An 11,264-nucleotide genomic window follows, 5' to 3' on the forward strand; every position below is an offset into this window, starting at 1 on the left:
CACCTCATTTTGCGATTTTGTGCAGAGTCTTATGTGGAATATAGAAATTCGACTGTTTTCCTTAAAATGAGCCTTTGATGAGCCTAATAAAAAACTTTGTTATGTACCCCAATTTCCAATAAACGACAGCAGTGTTTATGCATACAGTCTCAGTGCTCTCCCCAAAATCTTTTAAAGGGATGGTAACTATGCCTCATATGGGGTTTCATTTTCCTCCAAGGATGGTTTAATGTTCCTTCATTATTTCCAAAGGTTCATGCATATAATATTAATATAATATAATATGATATAATAATATTTAGTGAATATCTTTATTTGATCCAAGAGGATTTAATTAATCGTTGGGGGTTTGTTTTTTGATTGGCCCTGCGACAAGTTGGGCACTGTCCAGGGTGTACCCCGCCTAAGGCCCGAAGTCACTGGGATAGGCTCCAGTCACCCGCGACCCCGAAAGGGAACAAGCGGTAGAAAATGGATGGATGGATGGGTTTTTTTTTGGGCCTTCTTCCGGGTAGTGTGTAGGCACATCACTAGAGTGTAATATCTGATTGGTTGCTGCGCCGCGTCTGCCTTAAAAAAGTTCGGCTTTTCCAACTTTTCTGCATCGGCCACGCTGGCCGCGCTGGCCGCAAGTCCAAAGCGTCCGATGGTCGAACGTCCCCAATGCGCCGCGTCTGACGCTCAAAATGCAAGATTTGCGGTGCGAAAACGCTCAAACCGCGCCGCTAAAATGCTGGATGCCCAAGACGCGTGAGCACATAGACTTTGAATGTAATCTGGACGCTTTGCCGCGGCAGTAGACTTGTTTATTTGAAGTAGTATTTTAATGATGGCGCTAGCTAAAATATGGGATGAGGTTGGGTTTTAGGGATGGTTAATTTCCACCCCCCCCCCATGTCAAATCGGCTGGTGGGCTATTTTGATTTATCTTCCTGTATGTACGCAGCGAGACCCCTGAGTCTTAATTGTATAAACTAGTATAAATAGATATTTATTTTGGTTCACAGTTAAAAGATGACATGTGCTAAAATTTCATGACACAGTTTTATGGAACAAAAAAATGGCCTGAAAAAGTTTGGGCCTTTTGTTAATGACCGAAAGGAGAAAATCGCGGATACAAGCGCTCGGAATGAGCCTCCTCCGTAGGGGTGGTTGGGCGCTCCCTTAGAGATAGGGTGAGGAGCTCAGTCACACGAGAGGAACTCAGAGTAGAGCCGCTGCTAAGAGGAGCCAGCTGAGGTGGCTCGGGCATCTGTTCTGGATGCCTCCTGGGCGCCTCCCTGGGGAGGTGTTTCGGGCATGTCCCACCGAGAAGAGGCCCTGTGGAAGTTTGGGAGTCCCTGCTTAGACTGCTGCCCCTGCGACCCGGCCCAGGATAAGTGGAAGAAGATGGATGGATGGCCCATAGGCTTTATTAGACAGAAGAAGATGGGAGAGAGAGGGGAGGCCATGCAGTAAATTGTCGGAGTTGGGATTCGAACTCCCGACACTGCGACCAGCTGCGCTTGGAGCCTAGCATACATGTGCTGTACCTTAACCACTACACAATTTTAAAATAATATCTCATCTCTCAAATGCAGTAATCCCTTACTTTGTACCTAGTTACAGCCCAACACTGATTTAGGTAAAGGCTTAAGGCAACTTCTGGCAAAAACGTCAAAGACACCAATAACAAGATCATGGATTAACCTGCTTTGAGAAACTCAGTTCAAAAGTGATTGATTTCCACAGAAAACATAACCACATTATCATGTCTGGGAATCTCTGCATAGAGCATCTTTGTCAACAATACGATTTAACCATTAAGTATAATAATGAAAACAATATATTTCTTCGGATTGATTTAAAACTGGATTCCTGGAATTGTATTAACACAGTCGGGACACAAATCACAACAGCGCTGCTCTTTTCATTATAATGGCCTCTGTGGAAGACTATGGATTTTTTTCTTTGCAGACAAACAGTAAAATCAAACAAATGTTACTGAGCATTTTACTGTGGGCAAATGAAGCTCTGCTTCAGCCACAGGTGGTCGCACAAGCAGCAGTCAGCTTTTTGATGTCCTTTTTACGACTTCAGTATACACAAGTTATCATTTCAGTTCATCGAGCTCAGGTGTAGATTAACTCACTGTGAATATTCTTATTTTTTTAATTGACCCACACCACCAAGGAATAGGATCCAGGAATTTCTTCCTGTGGGGCGAGAGCGCTAACCACTGTGCCACCGTGTTGCCTACCTGCATAATGACCACATGTTCAAAACAGCCTTGTTACTATGGAGGATATTGCTTGCTACCAGGGGCCACAACAGTCAACAAGTGTATATGAAAATGTGTTTCTTTGTTTATATTTATATATTCATAGTTTTTAGCATGTAGTATAAATTAAGTCTTTGTCTCTGTTTTTTACTCTCACGGTCTTACCTCCACGGGTCTGATCCCTATGTAGACTGATTGACATATCAAATGCCCAAATGCCCTTGCAACGTCAACTTGCATAATTACCCAGCCTTAAAATCATGAGTGGTTAATGCACGGTATGACAAGGTAATATCACTTATTGTAGTTTAAAGCTGAAAGTAAAACATCTTAAACAACATGCCTATAGCAATAAGTAGGCATTTTTACACACATTAAAATCCCAATGATCTATAAGAAAACAGACAAATCTATCAAATTTGCTTCCTTACATGTGTGCATACATTTATAATAAATTAAACACAAATCCAAATTCAAAATCAGTTGGTAACAGTGAGCATTGACTGCTGATGTCAGGGTAAAGGTTTAGTCAAGAGCAGCCAGAGCACACATAATTTCATCATGAAAGTCATCATTCAAAGTGTCCGTGACTGTACCATCCCTCACAGCCTGACAGCAACCAGCGTCCATCTTGTTTATGTCGATGCAATATGACATTTTATCAACAAGTGCTTATGCAATGAGGTAACTTAACTCAAAAGCCAACCTTTACATGTGAAAAAGAGAAAATAACAATCCACAATGACTGGTGATGTTTCACTTGAAAGCTTTGTAAAAGCTAGTATGTTTAACAATATCCAGATTACTGGTGCTGAATAATTTTACTTAATCTTGATCTGACATGAAATTAATAGTTGTTAGGATCCTTATGCTTTTGCTGAGGAGGGCTATATAATCTGTACTTTTTAAAAATCAAGTATAGAATTACCTGATATGAAAGTCAATTGTTGGATGGTCTCAATAGAAAAAAACCATAAGAGAGCTTGTGTGAGAAAATAAACACAAACTTCTCCTTGGAGAATCTCGCTGGCCTTGCATTAGGAAGCAGACAACCTACTCAGCCGAGCGCAGCGTCTCTGGACATGTCCGCCTTCCTGAGCTGGATACTCAAACATGCTGACCACCTCTGTACTGCTACCTTTTATTAGGAAGTGTAATAAGAGATTAGTCTGTGGACAATACGCACTCTCCCCATGTTAGCCCTAAGGGAGTCTCAATGGGCCCCTTATGGAGAGCAGCTATAAGTTATTCCATTATGTAATACAGTAATAGGCTTAGCTGCATGAGGCTCGGCATGGGACATGTTTTGGCTGCACTCTGGTGACTTACTCCTGTAACATTCCATTTCTCAAAGCTTAAGAAGGAACTCCTGCCACTCTAAACTTTACATTATATGTCAAGTTTAGTTTAGTGCATCTGTAAAGTAAGCACTTCACTTTTTCTACATCATTTTACAGTCTTATTCCAAAATTAATTAAATCCATTTGCTGCACAATTCATAATGAAAACATGAAAGATGGTTGTTTGAATTCTTTGCAAATGTATTTTTTTTTTAAAAGGGGGGAAAAAAGTCCAATACACAAGTGTTCGCAGCCTTTGCTCAATACTTTGTTGAAGCTCTAATTACTGCCTCAAGTCTTTTTTTGATTATAACGCTTGACACACCTATTAATTTATGGTCAGTTCCTCCCATTCTTCTTTGCAGAACCTCCCACGCTCCATCAGGTTGGATGGTGAGCGTCGGTTCACAGCATTTTCAGGTCTCTCCAGAAGTGTTCAATTCAAATATTCAGTCTGGTCTCTGGGCCACTCAAGGACATTCACAGAGTTGTCCTGTATCCACTCCTTTGTCCTCCTGGCTGTGTGCTTAGGATTGTTGTCTTGTTGGAAGATGAACTTTCTTCCCAGTCTGCGGTCCAGAGTCTGCAGCAGGTTTTTATCAAGGATGTCTCGGTACACTATTCATCTTTCTGTTGATCCCAACTTCCCCGTTGAAAAATATCCACACAGCATAATGTTGCCATCACTACTGGACAGGTGATGAACAGAGCCTGGTTTCCTCCAGACATGACGCTTGCTATTTAAGTTTAAGAGTACAATCTTTGTTTCATCAGACTAGAATATGTTGTTTCTCATGGTCTGAGAAACTATAGGCGGACTGTCATGTGACCTTTACTTAGGAGTTGCTTCCGTCTTCCTATCTCCCTGACTAAGGCCCTTCTCCCACAATTGCTCAGTTTGGCTCAGCTCTAGGAAGAGTCTTGGTGGTTCCACACTTTTTCCAATTAGGGATGAGGCCACTGTGCTCTTAGAAACCTTCCAATGCTGCAGAACCGTTTCTGTCCCATTCCCGAGGTCTGTGCCATGATACAATCGTGTCTCGGAGGTCTACAGACTTTCCCTGGACTTCATCAACTGTGGGACCTTATGATCAGTGGAAAAACAATGTACCTGAGCTCCATTTTGAGAGTCATACTTGTGAATACTTATGTACATGGGCTTATTTTCATTTTTTATCAATACATTTGCAAAGACTTCTAAAACCTTCTTTCAAGTTGTTATTATGGGGTATTGCTTGTAGAATTTTGTGGCAAATAATAAATTCAATCCATTTTGGAATATGGGTGTAACTTAACAAAATGTGGAATAAATGAATACTTTTCACAATAATGTTTTTCGAGAACAAATAAATAAAACAATTAAAAAAAAAGAATACACAGAAGGCAGACTGCTTACTGTAACTTATATACTTAAGAGAATATTACGTTGTCATATTAAATGTAAACATACTACAGCTTCAATACTGACAAACTTTTTGGTCACAACTCACATATATTACCTAGTTTATGAAGAAAAACTACAGACTTTGCATTGCCTAAATCACCGGAGGCACAATTGCGCACCAACAAAAACACACGCGGTGTCCTACGGGCTCCAAAATACACACGCAAAAGTTCAATCGCATGAAAACATCACCATGCCAGCACCAGAATAGCTCCCAGCTGTGTTTAAAGAGGCTCCAGAGCCAGCCTCGCGTCCCACCATCGCCCCACCACTCGCCTGCGCTGGAAACGACCGCATCCTCTTGAGTTTCAGAACACCCCAGACGAGCCGCCGCAACTCAATGGAAACACAACACTTTGCAAACATGAAATCTTAATAGGGAAAGGACTTCTCCGGACAGTATCAAAATATCAGCGGCTCCGGCGGAGGTCTGCGGGATACAGGATGTGACAGGATAGTGGCACTTACTTTCACAGGGACATCGCGCGTCACACCTCGGCCACAGTCGGATTTCAAGTGGATACGCGCTGGGGGTGTTTCTTCATCGGCCGTGCACCATAACGGGATGTTGTACACAGAGGCAGACATGCGGAGTCATTTGACCTTCTCCCAATAGAAACTACCATTCGCGACACGTAGGACGGGGAGGAGCGGACCATACCAAATACAGCCCCGGCGAGGCTGTAGGGGTGGGCGGGAGGAGGAGCTGCCGTCCCCGGGCCGGACGTGCACAGCGCGGAGGCAGCGACACAGTGATGAAGATGGACTGTACGTTGAAAAAAGTTGGGTCGGATATCATCTTACGTGCCTAATTCATGTTGCCTACTTTCTCTTTGATTGATGAATGTCGATGCTGCTACTACCCCTGCTGTTTGAGCCTCACCAGTGCAGCGCGGAGTCAATTACTCCGCCTGGCTCTGCGTTCATTATCTTCAGGGGAATTAAAAGTTAATTTAAATGAAATTATTTTGTTTGTTCGTATTTGGTTGTAATATTTTTACTTTGTAATTATAGCAATAAGAAAAAAACTAATAAAGTGTGCCCTGCAGTTGCATTATTCGGCTTGGTTGGTGCAGTAGTTTGAAAGGCGTAATGGACGATTTTTTGGCGCCAAATCTGAGTCATTTCCTCGTGGCGTGGACTGTCGATTAGTCCTGCCACGTATCAATCATAGAACGCACCTACCGCTCAGCTGCAGCCGCGTGTGGCTCATCCCCAGGAGAGCAGCACCTTTCCCTGTGTCTAAGCGCATGGATCTGTCATAATATAGTTCCCTCAGTGTACAGGACAAAATTAAGACAGAGAAAGACAGTTTGCGCTGGCTCAGAAGAGATGGAAATCTATGGAGACGAGAGATGCGATGCGATCCGTCGTGCTAATAAACAAACAAACAAACTTTTTTGTGCGTCCGTACGGGGGAGTGCACATGCGCACTTCCGCTTGAGTTCTCAAATTGACGAAAAATTGTCCATTGCGCCTTTAAACATTCATGCTTCAAAATTCCAAAATTCAAACACAATACATAAGGAGGACCATATAGCATTTATACTGTTGATTACTCAATATTTTCATCAAATTACTACTAAACATTTTTGCAAGTGGTTGATAAACACATATCGTGCTGCCCGGTGGTCGAGTGGTTAAGGCCCTCAGACCAATATTTTTTGGCCCTCTGGCGTCATGCTGGTCAACAAAAAAACAAATTACTTTTTACTGTAAAATAGGAAAAAACTTGTTATACCAACTTAATATTAGTGTTCCGAGTCTTATTAAATGTTAATTTCGAATGATTCACTTTGTCATTCGACAAATTCGTCATTGTTGGGTTGTTTGTGGTCCTCTGCTCCATATAATTTTCAAAATGCTGCCCTCGATGAAAAAAGTTTGGACACCCCTGGGTTAAAGCATCAGCTCACGTGCACCAGGCTCCATGTGCAGTCGGCTGCAGTGTCATGAGTTTGATTCCCAACTCCGACAATGAACTGCATGTCCTTCCTTCTCTCTCATCCCTCATTTCACACTCACCTTTCCTCTCTAATAAAGCCTTCGGGCCCAAAAATTCGAAAAAAAATAAATTTAAAAAGAAGAAAAACCTCAGTTATAAAGCTCTGGAATAGTGCCGCACTTACAGCAAAATGAGCCAAGTTGTCTAATTTCTGCATTCCTATCATGGCGGATATAGTTGCTCTATAGTATTTGCATGTTTCGCACAACAAAAACAAATGGACAGCCTGCCAAACCATATCACATAAATCTTGCTTCCTTTTTCTCATTTCACTATACACACACCATGTCTATACACTGGTGTGACGCACATCAGGAGACACACAGTCATGCATTAGTTGTTGGTCAGATAAGTTTCAAGGCCAAAGGAAGGACCCGACCCGCACTAACAGTGACTGCATTCATAACACGGGACTGTGTGCCCACTGAGCTGGAAAGTGCATTTCTCAAGTCTAAATGAAGACTTGTTACTGTATTGATTGATGGTGCACTTCAGCAGCGAGGGGCTGAAATCGATGAGCACCGCATGGAGGCAGGAGACGAAGGGCCGCTGCCTCTAGCCCACCGAACGCCCCACAGCTCTCACATTAATAAATGAAGAAACTGGCAAGGTATTTCCAGAGATGTGCGTAGCTTGTTCTATTAAAAGGTCTGGCCCTGCATTTCCATTTAAATATAGGAAGAATTCATGTCACAACTTAACATTAAGAAATCCCCCCACAGGTTGGACACAGAATATTGACTACGGTGAAAACCTGAAAGGGAAAATATATGAACATTATCAATTGCACAGTGGCAGAAATCACAGCTAAAGTCGGTGCATATATGGTTAATGTGTTATTGGGCAAGGCACTTCAGTGTGCTATACATATTAAACATATTAAGTATTTCACACAGACGTATCTATTTATTTCATAACATATAAAAGACATCATCAGTGACATACATTCAAACAAAGAAAAACAAAAAATGTGTCCGTTCCATTGAGATATGAGATAACCTGAATATATGTGACATGCTTTACATTTAAAGCCCACACTCACTTATGTGGATTTAATAAAGCCATGCCGACATGAGTGCCCTGGCAACGTTTTGTGATGGCCTTGGAGATACGGGCAGCCCTGTGCGGAAGTGTCACACAGTTAACCTGCTGCTTTATGTGGCAATGGAGATAAAAGTAATAGAAAATGGCTTTTTTCAACCACTGTTATCTCAATTACAGTGCACGTTCTTAGACAGGTGGCTATGCGGCTTATACAACAGGTGGAACAAGACAAGTGCGCATAGAAAGACCAGTTGAGCTGAGAAAAATACTCTTTATATGGTAAAGTGCAAATTGCATCTGAAAAAAAAGCACAAAACTATGCTATACTACCAGTACCACTTACAGTACTTTCTGTTTATATTACACTGGGTTACTGCAACAGCAACTACCTACACTACAACTATACAACAATAATAAGACTACTGAACTACCACTACCACTATTCAACTTCACTACAACTGTTTATGCATGAAAAACTCTAAAATGACTGGTACTGCTGCTACTAGTTATACTGCAGTGTAGTATACGTTTAACAAGAACTGCAAACATCAATACATTTACAATTCTGGTACTTTATCTTCACAATACAAACTTATCATTTGAAATGTATTCTTAAATCTACTCCATGTTTTTGATTCTCTTTGAAAAATCCAGTTTATCTAACCTTGTTTTGAATGCAGCAGGGACTGTTGAGGAACATCTCCATTAGCAAGTGAGAAGTGTCAAAATAACAGCTTATTCTTTCCACTCAACCTGTGCACTGCCCCCTATTTTTAGTGTATTTGAGACAAAACGTGTGCTGCAGTATCCCTGGATGAAATGGATTGTAGGTCTGCTGAATGCCAGAGCTGGGGGGAAGAAGCAAAACCTTAAAAATGTCCACTACCTCCAGATATGGAATGAATGGCACAAATGGTGTCAAGGTGACTTGGCATTAGGGCAGTGGCTTTTCGTGCAGGCCGTTTGTAGCAAAGAGGTAACGCATGGCCTGAAAATATATAAAATACTAAAAGACAAGAACAATAATAAATGCATGTTCGTTGCTGTAAATGTCAAACATTAGTTGTAATTGTACTGTACTTTTTTTACATATTGGTGCGATATTCTCCGTCCATATAACTGCTGTAAATAAGAGGGTTATTTTTGCTACTATTATTATTATTTTTATCTTATTTTTTATTTTATCAAGAATATAAGAGGTTTTGTCTATAAGAGTTTTGTTTATAAGAGCGTTTCTATTAAGAGCGTTTTTTCTTAAAGCTTTCTATAAGTTATAATGTTCTTTTACTTCTGTACCTACTTGCGTTGCAACACCGAAATTTCCCTATTGTGTGGACAAATAAAGGCTTATCTTATCTTACTGTGGCATGCACCTGCCTGGGAACTGCCAACAGTAAGTAACAGTATACCTAAATCTGGTGCAGATTTTAAAAAAATTGTAAGATTAATCAGCCGAGTATATAATTAATGTGAAGGTTTACAACATGTATTCTGTGCAAGTTGCCTGTAGTTTATCGACATTATATTCATACAGTTATTATTACGTATATTGTACAGTGAAAAATAATTATTATAAAATATCATAAAAATAAAAAGTTTGTTGCTGACTTGAACCCACATGTTGCACACATTTTCTCACATTCATAAACATGATGCAAATTCTGCTGTTTACATTTCTGTTCTCATGCATATTCAAGCAACCCCGAAAGCACAAATATGATGGACTCATTTGTCTATAATGTGTGGACAAAGTCAAGCCAAACAATAGGGCTGTTTAGATAGCAGGTGACGGTGGCTCGGGCCGAGTGGGGAATTCATTGCAGTAATTAAAAAGTCGGCTGTTCCAAAATGATGAATGTCAGGTATTGACTCACCATCCGCCTGTGCATGTGGGGGTGGAGGAGGTTTGTTTGTTTTTGTTTCAGTCCAGCCTTGATTAAACGTAATGATGCAGGGCCCTGTCAGCCTCCTGTCTCTGTCCCATCACCACAAAGGCATGTGGTCCAACCCACCTAACTGTCACCTTGTCCTAAATTATCATATTGTACCCCAATTATAATCTCAGAAAAAAATGGCTTTGGAACCTATTATGGTGTCTCATGGCTCAGTTGTAGAGATGCAAACTATATGCAGGACAACTTGCAGGCCTCATCCTCAGTATGAGTATGGTTTCCAACACTTGCAGATTGTTTGTTGCTGTTCACCCATAAGTAATTATATATATATAAGTAAAAAACAACTAACTAGCCTACTTTGCCTATCACAAAAATCTAGGACCAAGGACGTATGACCAGTAACCACAGCTCCAAAACAAGAACAAAACTGGTGCTATAAAAAGAAAAGCATAATCTTGACTCCATGTGTGTGACCTCTGTGTGAAATTATAGGCAGCAAATCATCTCAAAGCTTAAGATGTAGCCACACAGGAGCTAGAAAAGGCTCGATGATGTCCTAGTTGGTATTCATGCGTTGGTTCTTTGGATTACTATGGGAGGGTCATAGCTCGCATCTGTTTGTTGACATAGCTTTAAATCAAACTAAGGATTTCAGCAGTGATTGAATCCGTGTCGTCTCTTGTCAGGGCTCTTTGGAAAACACATTGTTTTGTTGCAGCATGAAACTAATAGGCTGTTAACAGTCAGTAGTAGTCTTTGCTGACCTATAACGAATATGCCTGTGTAAAATAAGTTCAATAGGCTACATAAGTCTGCCATGTATGCACAAGCTTGTCATTTATCACTTCCAGACCTACAAAAATATTTATTCTTTTATTCATTCATGTCTTGATTAATGTCATCTCCAAATTGTTCAGAATGCTTCTGCCTATATACACACATTTGAGCATATTACCCCCACAAGTCCCTGCACAGTGAAGAAAGTAAGTATTTGAACACCCTGCAATTTTGCAAGTTCTCCCACTCTTATGGAGAGGTCTGAAATTTCCATCATAGGTGGATTTCCACAATGAGGGACAGAATTGAAAATAAATAAATCCGAAAATCACATTTATATATATATATATATATATATATATATATATATATATATATATATATATATATTATATATATATATATATATATAAGTATTTGAACACGTGAGAAAAAATATTTTAATATTTGGTACAGAAGCCTTAGTTTACAAGTACAGAGGTCAAACGTTTCCTGTAGG

At 40.6% G+C, this 11,264-nt stretch overlaps 1 protein-coding gene across 1 annotated transcript in view; it reads right to left on the reverse strand.

Annotated features, from left to right (window-relative positions):
• The window catches only part of oxr1a (oxidation resistance 1a), a 157,555-nt gene extending 151,895 nt beyond the window's left edge, over nt 1-5,660 (reverse strand). The window contains exon 1 of the mRNA XM_072460819.1: nt 5,513-5,660. The gene's annotated coding sequence lies outside the window, so the exon portion shown is untranslated. The remainder of the gene's footprint in view (nt 1-5,512) is intronic.
• Between the last annotated feature and the right edge of the window lie 5,604 nt (nt 5,661-11,264).

Source organism: Eucyclogobius newberryi, unplaced genomic scaffold (assembly GCF_026437365.1).
Source record: "Eucyclogobius newberryi isolate DKJ021-1_F unplaced genomic scaffold, fEucNew1.0.hap1 SCAF_3, whole genome shotgun sequence".
In the NCBI taxonomy this organism is placed as follows: Eukaryota; Metazoa; Chordata; class Actinopteri; order Gobiiformes; family Gobiidae; genus Eucyclogobius; species Eucyclogobius newberryi.